We start from the raw sequence: 12,950 nt of genomic DNA, 5'->3' as shown, positions 1-12,950 counted from the left end.
GGCAATCACTAGAAACACTCACACCTTTGTCTATTACACGGACGATTGTGAATATTTTAATTTGTGAGTAAGTGTAATAATATTTTTAAATTGCACATAATACTAATGGCGAAAGAAAAAATAAATTATATTAATCAAAATTTCAACTTTTTTACCTTTACTCGTTCCTGAAACGCGGTCTAGACAGACAGGCAAATGGACAACGAAGTGAACTTATCTTTTTTACTTTATCGCTACGAAACTCTAATAATATACAATATAAAGAAAGTAAAAATACTATAAAGTAAATAATTGTCCTGAAAGTATTAATCTTCTATATGTATATATATACAAATGAATATATACATAATACCACTATATATATAATACCACTCACTCATTAATCACCTATAAACACACCTATATACTTGAAATTTGGTAGGTAGGTTCCTTAAAGGGCGTAGACATCTGCTAAGAACGGATTTTACAAAACTCCACTCTTAAGGGGGTAAACGGGAGTTGGAAGTTTCTGTTTTATAAATTAAAGTAAAGTCGCAGGTTCTGCTAGTTATGATAATATCAGTTAAGCTCCATGTCACTAAACTAGAGACCTTTTCTTGCATACGAAAAAAAAAAAAATTAACAGCAATATCTCTATAAAATTAACATGATATAATATGTTAAAGGTAAAATTATATAATTCGTCATGGGAAATGTCATTAATACAGTGTATCGCCGATATGGGAGTCGATTATCAAATTGATGTCCAATGGGCCATTTATTCAGATAAAAATACAACTGTGGGATCTGAATTCTCATTTATAACTTCCTATCGGTTTGTTTCCAAAACATTGTTCGTGTGAAAAACGACACTTTGGTCGCGGTTACAAGTATTAATAATATAAAATATTTAATTCTTGTATACATACATAATGTTTATGATATAAATTATATAGATTTATGATATAGATTATAATCTACCGAAAAGTAATGCGTTAAATTGGAAGCAGTATGTTATGGTTCACAATATTTTGACAGTTCACAATCTCGCGAGATAGATAATAATCTAACGGTATCTAACGGTATCTAATTTACGGTGACATATATATAAAATATAGAAGCCTATAGTATTTCATTCGATTGAATTTTTACTAAAATATAGTAAATACATAAACATTAAAACAATAAATAGACTATAGAGTATATTTTTTTATTTATAGAGCGTTTGTTCAAGCATCAAGTGTGGTCGAAATTTGCACGAAATTTTATTTTTAATCTATTAAAATAATACACTAGTTTATTTAGTTTCGCTTTTTCTTTCACTCGGATGCCTTTTTCTGAAATAAAAACTTAGTTTCTATAGTTGGTGACGCATTGGTGATGTAAGGAATGTTGAATGTTTTTTACAGCGCTAATGTCTATGGCTATAATGACCACTTACATCAGTCACCTTAGGCGACCCATATGATCGCCCGCCAACCTGTATATTAAGGATTCTTGTTTCTATTATTAAAAAAAAAAAACTTTTTAATAATTTCTGCTTCGAACTCGTTAATATATCATAATAGAAACTAGTTATGATAAATATAGTGCAAATATAATTTTTGAAAAGATTATTATAATGTACATATAAAACTATAAGCATTGTATCAAAGTATAATAATGCATTGTTTAATATTGATTAAATCGTCGCCATCAACCATGTTGAATTATTGAATATGCATAATCTTGTTCCGTCAAACCTTAAGCCTAGCTTTACTGATCAAATTGTCTCTTATGATCTGACTAATATCGTTTAATATACAAGAACGTAACATTACTTATAAGATTATATTATTTTCGAACGATGCTAGTCGTTCGATACAATCGGATGAATAAAAAAATAAATTACTTGTTCAATTTATTCATAAATATATTTTTTATTTTAATTTAATTATTATTTTTTTTTAATCGGGTTATTTATTTATTTTATTTATCGGATTAGCGGATGACTAAGCGGATAAGACATCTCATAAAATAATGCTTGTGGTCCGATAAATAATCAATCGAATGAATTACAATGAATACATTGTCCGATTTAACGGACGTTTAGAAACTTCAATTATTTAAATAATACGTTCTATACTATACTATTGGATTCGAATTTTGAATTCCTTATATTCGTAGCGTTAGCAACTTTATTTTATTTAATCACACACACAGGCGTTAATGTCTGTTAATACTAATCATACATAACATATTAATTACTAATTTCGTAATTAAAGTCTCACCCCGAAGTCTAATTCCGTTGGCCTTATTATTTTCTTTGTCACAAATTAATTTTAACAACAATAATAAATACTGCTTTCACATTACATAAATTCAAAGTTTAATCCCTACTAATGCCGGCTTATAAGTACGGAACTTGAAATGTTATAAACGCAAAAGTGTGTTTGTTAGTTTATTGATATAAACTCTTCGCACAAACGAACGACGACGAGTTTTTTCGTAGAGTTTGTGAGAGAAAAGTAATTTATTTGAAGTTCACAAATATATATATAAATATAAAGCAATTTGTTTGTATATATTATACTAACTAATTTAGTTAGTTCGTTTTGATTTTATTAATTGCTTTTAATTTTAATGTTACGGAATCTTTTCTGGTGCTTGATGTGTTGTATATATAATTCTAAATATGTACTAAACGTGAAATTTTATAAATATTACCATCAGATATCCTTATTATTAAATTAATAAATAATTGTAATATATACATTGTCTGACTGGAGGAGTATTATCAACTTGTTCTGTCAATATTTTGTATAGCTGTGTTACCATTTGAGTGAGCCAGATATATGTGTTAGGGATATTAACGGTCTTTGGTGGTGCATTGAAGGTGGATGGTATGATTTTATTTTTGTACATTGCCGATATCTGTGGTTACCTTTCGGTTTAGTAGTCACGAATGAGTGGCTCATTTGACTGCCTTCCCGTTATAAGGTTAAAAAAATAAGTGTACGTCATAAGATCTTTTAAATTATTAAATAGATAAATAAATAAATATTGAACAACATCACATACATTACTCTGATTCCAATGTAACTAGCTAAAGCACTTATGTTATTGAAAATCAGAAGTAACGACGGTACAACATACACCCAGACCCAAGACAACATAGAAAACTAATTAACTTTTTCTACATCGACTCGGCCGAGAATCGAATCCGGGACCTCGGAGTGGCGTACCCATGAAAATCGCTGTACACACTTTTCGACCACGGAGGTCGTCAATCATTGTGAGTTAAAATGGCCAAGTGATAAGAAAACGTGATTCTATAAATCACCTCGTGTATTGGATGTAAATCAGCTACAACCGTCAAACCGCGTAGAAGCATGGTTAAGGGTCCAAACCTTCTACACAAAAGAATGACTTTAGCCCAGCACTTGGTAATTTACCGGCTTTTACTCAACACTATTATCGTATAAAACAATAGCTACGCTTCGCGAGTCGGGCTATGGATTATATAAGATGACAGTAATCAACAAACAGATGGAATGTAGCTTGGATCAATCAAATGCCCTAAATATCTTCGACGGGACATACCGATGCTTGTGGTCGTCTCTGACTGACAGATATTCCGTAGACTACAAATTACTGATGTTTAGGTGCCATTTTGTGATTGTTTAATTAATTAGTTAGTTTTATTGTTTTATGATTTTAGAAGGTCTGTAATGAGTGTTTGTGTTTGTGGGTGTGCACGTGTTACAGTGTGTGTAATATACAGAGTTTAAAAAGCATATTATATTAATAGTAAATATTGGAGAATTAATTCTTTTTTTTTTTTTAATATTGGGTTTAGAATTTTTCTTTCATTCTAAAATATATTTTTCAGCATGTTTTGATACAACTTGTATTTTTTTTTGATTTTATGTAGGTATTCGAACATATGTTTTTTTGTAAAGCATTAGCAGCCCGTAAATGTCCCACTGCTGGGATAAAGGCCTCCTCTTCCTTTGAGGAGAAGGTTTGGAGCATATTCCACGCTGCTCCAATGCGGGTTGGCGGAATACACATGTGGCAGAATTTCGTTGAAATTAGACACATGCAGGTTTCCTCACGATATTTTCCTTCACCGCCGAGCACGAGATGAATTATAAACACAAATTAAGCACATAAAATTTCAGTGGTGCCTGCCTGGGTTTGAACCCGAAATCATCGGTTAAGATGCACGCGTTCTAGCCACTGGGCCAAAACAAGTTTTTTGTAAAACTTTCATATATATATTTAAGTGTTTTATTTATTTATTCTTTATTGTACACCGATACTTAAAACTAAATTTGACATTTGTTTTAACAAAAGTTGCATGAGGTACAACATGTTTTGTCGATACGATACGATTGCTTAGTAATATAAGTGACAAATAAAAGTCTTGTTATACATAGTATAACACATAGAATAGTATATGTATTATACATAGTACACAGATGGAATCCCGCAAATCTCCTGGACACGGCTAAGTCGGTGGCAGATGTGTAACGACTAATTATCTAGTTTGACTAATGAACTCCTTAATAATATTGTATCTATGTGTGTAACTTATGTGTGTGTGCATATTCGAGTGGTAAATTCACGTGCTGGCTTATGCTAGGTTAAATTAAATTAGAAGGCTTTAGCTAAACTCGTATAAGTTAATGTTATATATGTTTTGTTTGATATGTTTTTATAATAGTTTTCTTCTTATGCAAAGACGCGATCCGTTAGATATTTTCAGCATTTTGGCGTCTTGGTAAGAGTCATGCTCTTGAATGGATAGCGTGTATATTATTTATACATTTTACTATATTTTATTATTGATTTTTTTTTTATGGGAAGTGAACTGTGGAAAATAATAAATTATTATTAAGAGTTACGTACTTATACTAGATACCTATTTATGAAATTTAACGAACCTTCATACACATATTATCTTTGGCATACGTACAAAATTCTAACTCATATCTTTTCTTTAAAAATTCTGGCTTTTCTACTGATATTATCTTATCTTATCTTATTATAAATGTGAAAGTAACTCTGTCTGTCTATCTATCGCTCTTCCACTACCAAACCAGTGTACGGAATTTGATGTAATTTGCTATGAAGCAAACTTGAACTCCAATGAAGGACATAGTCTACTTTTTTGCCTAACACGTGACAACCAACCCCTAATACGCGAGCGGAGCCGCGGACGACAATAAATCTCAACCTTATTAGTTTTACTAAAATATAATATACATTTTTTAAGTGTTAATTATTAAATATTATTTCCACTAATTCGTCTTTGTTCTACGAACGAACAAATAATTAATGAATCTATAATTGATACAAAATAACGCAAATAGCGGTAATTAAAACGCTACGTTGCATTTATTCATACGCATAAAGGAGGTTACATATTGCAATTTTATAATCTCTGAAACGGACTTGCAAATTATGTTGTGTATAATTCATTTTGTGTATTCAACTTTAAATAAATATTTAATATCGTTTCACTAGTACTATCTAGCAACTTTGTTGTGTCTGTAAATAATATATCCTGATTAATATCGCCAAGGTGACCTTTTTAAATGTGACAGGCCATATACAACATCAACATCACATACATTAGTCTGATACCAATGTAAGTAGCTAAAGCACTTGTGTTATGGAAAATCAGAATTAACGACGGTACCACAAACACTCAGACCCAAGACAAAATAGAAAATGAATGAACTTTTTCTACATCGACTCGGCTGGGAATCGAACCCGGGACCCTGGTGTGGCGTACCCATGAAAACTGGTGTACATACTACTCGACCACGGAGGTCGTCGACGTATATACGTAGAGTATACTGTAATGTATTTGAGAAAAAATAGGAGCTCTCTCTGTGCGTTACGTTCATGGTGGAACAGTTATTCGCTATATTTTAACGCACAAGTGTTTGTGCAAAAAAAGGAGTTTGATCTCTCTTTGTCTGTGCCTTACCTTCACGGAGGGACGGCGATTTGTTTATTTACCGATACGAACAGATTTATAATTAACATTATGAAATGTATTCATTTCCAAATCTATTAATACCCCATTATGTATGGCTTTAAGGGCACTAGTTCGTAAACACATATTATACTGCTGGACAACACAAAATTCAATCCCTGAGACTTCTCGAGGGGAGAGGTTTTTTGCTCAGTATATGCAAACCTTTACTAACTTGAAGTTATCATATTAGTTACTATTTTTGGCAATTCGTAATTCACAATTCCTTCAGAATGCTTGCCGCTTTTACACACACAGACGGAAACACAGGGAAACAGATACGTGTATCTATATTTGTATCCATTAAGCACAGATATAATCCTGTTACAATTGCTTATACAACATACACTCTGATTATTTACTGATCGATTTGTCCATATTTTAATGTTCGGATCCAACGATGCGTAAGGCGTCATAATTGAAAATAATCCCAGTTTTAAATCGTAAATTGAAAACCAAAAGCTCTGACGGCGAGCGAGTGTATTCATAACGATAACTTCGTTTGATATTTCATTTAATTTCTATAATAAACGCGCGTCTGGGCTTTGAGAGATATACATACAATAATTGGTAAAAACTACATTTTTCTCTGATCATCCATTAGTTAATCGGGTGAGTTTATTTTTATGTTTAATAGTAAAATATGGATCTTGGATTTTTTTTAATAATCAAGAATGGATGTAATACCACTGTGTTTGACTGGTAAATGGGTCAAATTATGGTTAATAGTCACTAACCCCCATTTTATGGCATTTTAAGATATAATAAACTATCCCTTCCATCGCCGATGCGCCACCAATCTTGGGACCTAGGACCTCATGTTCCTTGTGTCTGTCGTAACATTTGCTTCAGACCGGAACTGAACAATATTTGGTGTTGGTTGTATTTAATCTCTCCATAATTCTGAATTTTAACATTTGAACAAGAAATTAACTAAACTAAATTAAAAATTAATTAATTATGTTTTGTGGATACTATTTCTGTGACAAAACAGGGCTCCAATTTTGACAATAAAATACATAATAAAAATATTTATTCTTAATAGTGGTTGGTGCAACAAATACAAATAACACACTCGTTAGTCAAATTTGATAAATAATTAAAATATTTTAAGAAATATTCATTAGTTTACATTTACTTTGACTTGTAAGTAACATGTATGTGTCAAATTTTGCAATCGAAAGCTGATCAACCGATCGAGCTAAAATTTGGTTTACATACCTACCTTTATACCTTACCGATTTAAAAAATAGTGCACATTTTTTTGACGTCCTGTGATGTTCAATAACTGTGACATTTTTGAAACTGTAACTTGTTAATAATTAAAAAAACTCAAAGTATGTTTTATATTTATCATCTCCTTTGAAGTTTTATATAGAAATGACAGAGACTGTCATGAGAAATGACGTAAAAGATTTCGCTTTCCTTTATGTTTATTTACAGGAAATGATTACAAATTCACTGTACATAACTACATCGCGCGTTCCTTGTCACGTGCGGCAAAGGGGTATATTTTTATGGAATACGTAATTCTGTTTGACTTCATACGCGGTGTCCATATTTGCCGAAGACTTCACGTCCCACATGCAAAGAGCATGAACTATTTCCAATAACTTCAGGATGTACGAACAATGTATCCGATTTTAAAGATAATACTAATGTATCTATAGATTTTGATTGTAACTCGAGCCCTTAAAGATATACCTAATAAATTTAATTCATTTTTAAATTTATGATTACTTAGACATAAATATTCATAGATTTATTTCGAACAATCCTCAATAGAATAAATGACGTATCAAGTTCAAGATGTGAACTTAACTAATAATATTTTTAAATGTAATGATAATTCCTTTTCTTAAATATTTTTTATATTATAAACAAAAAGTCTAGACGCTAAATAGCGACTTGACTAAGATTTGTCAGGCAATGGAAACATGCTCGTCTATAACGAAACAGTTCTTAGCAAATAGAGGGAGACATCGACTGATAGAAAAATTTCTCGAGAGCCTTTCACCTACGACCGACAGACTGCTCGTTTAATGGTCCACGACTTACGTCATAAAGTTTTAACGCGAAAAGTATTAGCACTGTTATTTAATATTTATTAAACATTTAAATTTTACAGGTAACGTAGAAGTCTTTTATAATTTTTACCGATCGCGCAATTTGAAATTCGTCATCCATTTATGGACATATTTTTTAATGAATATTTGCTCATATAATAGATTCTTATAAACGATATCGATAATTACAATTATTCTGTTAAGAGCCTTAGCTCAGTAAAAATACTGGTAGTTTTGATGCGGTGTAACACTACAAAAATAATACGGGATATAAAATAATTATTTTCAACAAACATGCCATAAAAATTAAATTAAATAATAATACGATTTTCTTCATTTAGACCACACTTTACTCGCAATGCTATGCGAATAATTCTCTATTGTTATTTGTTTTGAATTTCTTGTTTATTGTCGTCAGAAGATGAAGTTGTTTAAATGTTTTGCTCTTTAAACTTAAGAATTATGAGAATCACATCATTTAGTGTTTCAATACGACGTGCTGAGATAGCACTAAAATGTATTTATATTTGAAAATAGGATATTTTGTTAAGTTATTTTTTCTCATTACATTCTTGGGTTTATTCACATATACGATACTGACTTTTTACACATTCCAAACGGCATATTCGAATATGTCACAATTGGAATTGAATCAAAATAATATTGAAATATTTCCAAATCCTGAAGTAAAACAGCAAGATTTAAGAACAGACAAATTTAAGAATCTGAAGTATGTATTATTGTGGACAAGTTATAACAATAATACTGAAAATATAATTGGTGAAGGACAGAGTCCATTTTTTGAAAACAGATGCACTTATACCAATTGCTTTTTGACTGCCGACAAGTATCTGCTAAACGAAGACTATACTAAATTTGATGCGGTTATTTTTGATGTTCATCAACTGCAAATCTGGGATGTGAATAACTTACCCATATCGAGATCTCTTCACCAGAAATATATATTCTATGGAAAAGAATCATCCGAAGATTTTCCAATTTGCAGTGCATATGCCAATAAGTATTTTAACTGGACTTGGTCTTATAAACTAGATTCGGACATTGTCAGTCCATTTATTGAAGTAAAAGATTTAGAAGGTAATGTTGTAGCTCCTAAACTAAACGTTAATTGGGAATCTAAAATGTCAATCATATCAGAAGTTGTAAAAGAGCAGTTGAAACAAAAGAAAAAAGCAATAGCTTGGATAAATAAAAAATGCCAAACCAGAGATAATAGGATGGTATTTGCAAAACGCTTACAGATTGCCTTTAGACAGAGCTCATTAGATTTTGATATATACGGCTGCGGGAAATTAGATTGCTCAAGAAAATCTTGCTTAGAAACAATTAAACGAGATTATTATTTTTATTTCTCTCCTGAAGATAGTAATATGGAAGATTATGTATCGGCAGAAGTTTTAACTGCTTATAATCAATTTGCAGTACCAATTGTCTATGGAGGAGCAAATTATAGCAAGTAAGAATATAATATATAACTTAACTTTATGGTAGGGCTTTTGCAAACCTGGTAAATATAACCCATTCATCAGATGTTCCTTACTCAGGCACAACGGACATAACATTTTACCTTGCATGTGTTGGTGCATTAAGTAAGGAATGTTTTATATTTTCTTAAATACCAATGTCAATTGACAGCAGTGAGCACTTAGCACCACGGGACCCAGGTCATCTGCCAGCCATGACCATATTAAAAAAATCTTTTTTTACATGTAGGTGGCAGATGAATGGCATGTTTTATTAGTGGTTATCTCTATCAATATACTGGTAATATAAGAATATAATATACTTCTGTACAAACTATTATTCATTTTAATGAGCTACCAAAATAACCTTTATGACGAAATATCCATTTTGCCATAAATATTAGTGTACTGGTTAACTCGCTTTTAAGCTAGTTAGCTAGTTTGGACCAAGTTTAAAACAAGAAATTTCTTTGTTCGAACTAAATTGATGTTAGAATTTAAATATATTTTATTTCACAGATTTCTTCCAGAAGCTTCATACATAAATGCGGGTACCACTTCTATAGACAAACTAGTAGCGTTAGTGGAGTACATTATACGGAATCCAAATATATATTATAATTTTCATCGCTGGCGAAACCATTACGTTATTAGTGAAACTGAAAAGTTTAACGGGATTTGTGAAATTTGTGAATATCTTAATGACTTAAGCAAGTTTGGCGTTGTTAGTATTAAGACTAACTTTAGAAGGTGGTGGTATACACGCCCCTTATTTGAAAGATGTTTTCCAAAAAGTCATAAAAGTCCTGATGTTTTGTCGTATGTAAATAACTCAAGACGCTCTTTACATTGATACTAAGAATAAAATTGTATTGATATTTAAATTAATATTTGAGCTAATTTAATAATACTTTGATTTATTTTATAATTTGTATTAATAAATTTATTTGAGATAAATGAAATGTCACTAATGGACGGCTTAAGATGGTGACGGCATTGCTTCTCGGAATGGCGCGGCGCAGTCCTGAAACTTGGTATGGTATTTGTATCACCCTACAAATCTAGTGGGAAGATCTTTATGTTGGTTTACCCTTGTAAAAATAGAACATGAAAATACCTATTCAAATAATGTACCGACGTCACAATAAGATTTTTTTGTAATAATAAATAAATTAAACGTTCCTGCTTTCACTTATTTTATTTTAATCGAGTATTAAGATTGTAATATACTTTTTGGTTTTATACTTATTTTTTATTAATTCTACTTAAATTAGATAAAGACGCGAACCGTTTGACATTTTCCAAGCAGCGCTTACAATTTTTTCTTTTCAGTAACATAACAATAGAAATTGTGAGTCTATTGACACCTTTTCATCTATAATAGCTATTTGAAAGGTTAAAGTAACAAAATATGTTACTTATACTTTTATTTTTTAGTATAGGTTATTGGTATGAAAAAGTTTTTAGTAGCGATGTGAAACGTCTTCTAACCTCTCAGGGTGCATGACATAAGAGAATGTTATGTAAATTGGCAACACAGCCGTATAATATGAGTCGTAGTAATATGAGTCGGTCTTACTCCCTAAGTGAGACACTAAACATTTTACATCTATAAATAATATCGAAAAGTTTCTGTGCCTGTGACAATGTGTCATGCCTTGTTAACTCTCTTGCATGTATACATAGTTGTCGCCTGGCGGTGGCAACAGGGTTGCCAACTTTGGGGGTTTCCTTTAAATTTTCGGATAAGCTCGACGAAAAGGGGTGTTTTTAGGGGCCACAGTTTAGAGGTTTTTTATACAAAGAATCCTTCTTTAGAGGAATCTTATAGAGACGATGTTTCATAGATTTAAAGTTTATTTAAAAAATTAGGATCGAGGAATTGGGTCAAATTCAAGTTGACTGCTACTTGCTCTCATTACAACCAATTTCGAGCGTTGTGATAGATTTACTTTCTGTAAAGGTTCGTAAACTGATACACATGAATAGGTACATAAAAAAAACATTGACGATGTTAGTGGTCATCCATCCCGTGTTACACCCGTGTTTATGTGAAAGAGTGTATACAAGTCAATACGCCGATTCAAGTCGAAAGTGTATAGTGAATGGCGACGCCATTAAAAAAAATAAAAATAAAACGCCATTAACCGGCCAGGGCACGGTTGCTGTGCCATGTGAAAGCTCTCTTAATAGTTCACACCGTGTTTGTGTAAAAAGGCACTAATACTATGTAATTTGTTTATATATTATATTACTTTGAAAAAAAAAAATATAAAAATATCTGTCAAAAATCTCGAATCGGTCACTTCTATCTCATATTAAAGGTTCACGTTGAACAAAATTGAAAAAAGATTTTAAAGTATAGTAACGATTTTATTTCCTATAAAACTTACTGTCGCCTACGATCATTAAACATTACGAAAACTTAATAAATTGAGTTAAATATGTTTTCCGAAGTTTTATTTATTAACATTGAACATGGGTTCTTTTTTCGTAACATTTGCACCATTGAGTATATAAATAATTATTATCATTAATATTATAAAGAGGTAAAGTTTGTTCATCCGACTTTACCTAAAAACTACTCAATATAACTTGGTAATGGCACTTTAACTTTATTTTAGTTTATAGGTCGCATCGGTCATAGGAAATATAGTATATTAATACGTTGCATAATTTAAGACAGCTTCACATGCTGGCGTAGTCGGAAAGATAATTATCTGTTCGGGTAATTTACAAGAAACGTCAAAACAATAAGAAATCCAAGAAAATGTCGTATGAGAGATTTGTAGATCACTAAAATGTCTAATATATTTTTATCTTTTATAAATAAACACAGTAAATGTTTACTTTTACTTTTATTGTAAATAAAATGGAAAAATTCATGTACACTTAGCAATGTAGCACTTGGAAATATTGTGAGGTATTCAAAATAAATAAGTGATAAACTACGTGTTATATGTCACGTATGGGTTAGTGAACTTTATTACATCATTGGTTAAAAATACCTCGAAATAAAATGCTTATTTTACTCATAAGACATTCAGGACGAGCATTGTGATAAAAACAGGTAAAAGAAAACAATCTAAATTTAAAGACCTTACAGCAACCAATCAACAAATAACAAACAAATCAAGTGCTTTCAGAATAACAGATGAAAAGATTCATACTGTCATCCAAAAACAAATATCAGGTTAAGAAATAACAAATCAGAATTCAGTAGGACAGGCGCTTCGAGTGACTAGTTAGCATATCGCAGAGATCGCCTGCTCGCATATTCAGCAGCCCTTTGTTCCTGACCCCACTTCACTTCTCCCCTCCGCTATGCAAAACAGCTCTGTATTGGCGATTGTGAAGAGAACTCAGTACGTTCTTGAAGTCGGATAGTTCTGC

The sequence above is a fragment of the Vanessa atalanta genome, chromosome 21, assembly GCF_905147765.1.
Source record: "Vanessa atalanta chromosome 21, ilVanAtal1.2, whole genome shotgun sequence".
Classification (NCBI taxonomy): domain Eukaryota; kingdom Metazoa; phylum Arthropoda; class Insecta; order Lepidoptera; family Nymphalidae; genus Vanessa; species Vanessa atalanta.
The sequence above is the reverse complement of the archived record's forward strand: the minus strand, read 5'-3'. Positions refer to the sequence as shown.